The following is a 2204-nucleotide window of genomic DNA, read 5'->3' on the forward strand; positions in this document are numbered from 1 at the left end:
TATCTTCTAGGTTTTTAAACTTGTTGGAGTACAGCATTTTTTTAGTAGCTTTTATTTATTTAATTTGGTTGTGTTGTGATGTTACCCATTTAAACTCTAAGTATTTGTATCCTCTCATTCTTTCCCTTTGTTAAGTTTGACAATTTTGTTTTGTTTTTAAGGCTTGTCAATTTTGTTAATCCATTCAAAGAACTAACTTCTTGTCCTGTTGATTTTTCCCCCCCATTGTTTTTCTGTTTTCTCTTTCACTTATGTCTGCCCTAATCTTTCTGATTTCTATTAACTTGTCTATTAGGGTTTCTTTTGTTCCTCTTGTTCAAGTTGTTCCAGATGATGTATTAATTGTTGATCTGATTGTCTCTTTTTTCATATGTGCACTTATTGCTATAAATCATTCTGATAACTGTTCTTGCCATGACCCAAAGGTTTTGAGTTCTCATTTGTTTAAAGGAATTTTAAAATTTCATCCATTACTTGATCTAATACCTAGTAATATTTAAGTAGTATGTTGTCACCGCATATTTGATTTTTTTACCTTTGTTTTTTCTATAGTTGATTTCTAGCTTTATAGAGAAAATGGAATACAGAATCTCAATATTTTTTGATTGATTAAGGCTTGCTCTGTGGCCTAATATATGGTCTATTCTTTAGAATGTCCCATGTGCACTGGAGGAAAATGTATACTGTGTTGTTGGGTGGAGGTCTAGTAGGTCTATATATGTCTGCATATGTCTAGGACAGTGATTCTCAACCTTCCCAATGCCGCGACCCTTTAATACAGTTCTTCATGTTGTGGTGTCTCCAACCATAAGTTGCTACTTCATCACTGTAATTTTGCTACTGTTATGAATCATAATGTAAATATCTGATATGCAGGTTGTATTTTCATTGTTACAAATTGAACATAATTAAAACATAGTGATTAATCACAAAAACAATATGGAATTATATATTGTGAAATATTTTTTCTAATTACAAATAAATGAAATTTTGTCTTGAATCATGGTGTACCATGGATAACAGTCTTCATGCCGGGTACTCATATGTGGGCGTACCCACCTAGAGACGGATAGAGGAGCGGTGTCTCGCTTCCTAAAACCATCGGAAATATGTGTTTTTCCAATGGTCTTAGGTGCCCCCTGTGAAAGGGTTGTTCAACCCCCAAAGGGGTTGCAACCCATAGGTTGAGAACCTCTGGTCTAGGAGGTCAAGTTGGTTGACTGTGTTGTTTAGTTCTTTTGTGTCTTTATTTTCTTTCCTTGTAATTTTCCTTTGATAGTGGTATACTGAAGTCTCCCACTATTACTGACATATAGTCTATTTCTCCCTTCAATGCGCTGAGAGTTTGACTGATGTATTTCGAGGGTCTTTCATTCCTTCAGCTTCCTAAATAGTTATTGTGTTGCTCTGGGTAAACTTCTACTCCTGAGCTCAAAATATACATTAATCATATTCATTTTCGCCATTTTAAACAGGAATAACCAAAGCCTACTACCAAACAAAATAGTCAAAACTTTAACTTCCCATATTCTTCCCAGAAAACAACTGAGTAAACAGTGCGGCTTTATCTGACCTCTGGCTAGCCAAAGAAGAAAAATTACCATGAGGGAGAGGTCAAACATCTACTCCCCATCTTATGATTTGTTTCTCTAGCACCCTACTCCCAGAGTGCCATAATGTGTTGTTCTGGGTAAACTAAGGAAACAAATCCACAGAAACTCATATATGTATAAGAGAGAGTTTTATATAAAGGTTAAGTGTACAGTCAGAAAGCATCCCAACCCTATTCAGTGTTGATTTTGCTGCATCACATAAAGGCTGCTGTGACCACCCATGGGGAATTTTAATGGTTTAGTTATAAGGGAGAAAGTGGGGATTTCATGTCTGAAAAATCTACACAGTCAAGACAGTAAAGTATTTGTTCAGTTGAAGTTTGGAGGTTCTGTATGACCTGGTGTCTACTTAGAGTTAAAGCCTGAGTGGTGGGAGTCGAGCACAGAACTAAGCAGAGAGCAGTGGAAGGAGATAAGTGTGCCTTGGAGGGAGAGAGACATTAAAGGGCTGTGTTTGCTTTAGAACTGTTTGTTTTTTTTTAAACATTTTATTAGGGGCTCATACAACTGTTATCACAATCCATACACACATCAATTGTGTAAAGCGCATTTGTACATCATTCTCAAAACATTTTCTCTCCACTTAAACCC

The sequence above is a fragment of the Echinops telfairi genome, unplaced genomic scaffold (assembly GCF_000313985.2).
Source record: "Echinops telfairi isolate 266 unplaced genomic scaffold, ASM31398v2 ScPeMD7_2;HRSCAF=8, whole genome shotgun sequence".
NCBI classification, from domain to species: domain Eukaryota; kingdom Metazoa; phylum Chordata; class Mammalia; order Afrosoricida; family Tenrecidae; genus Echinops; species Echinops telfairi.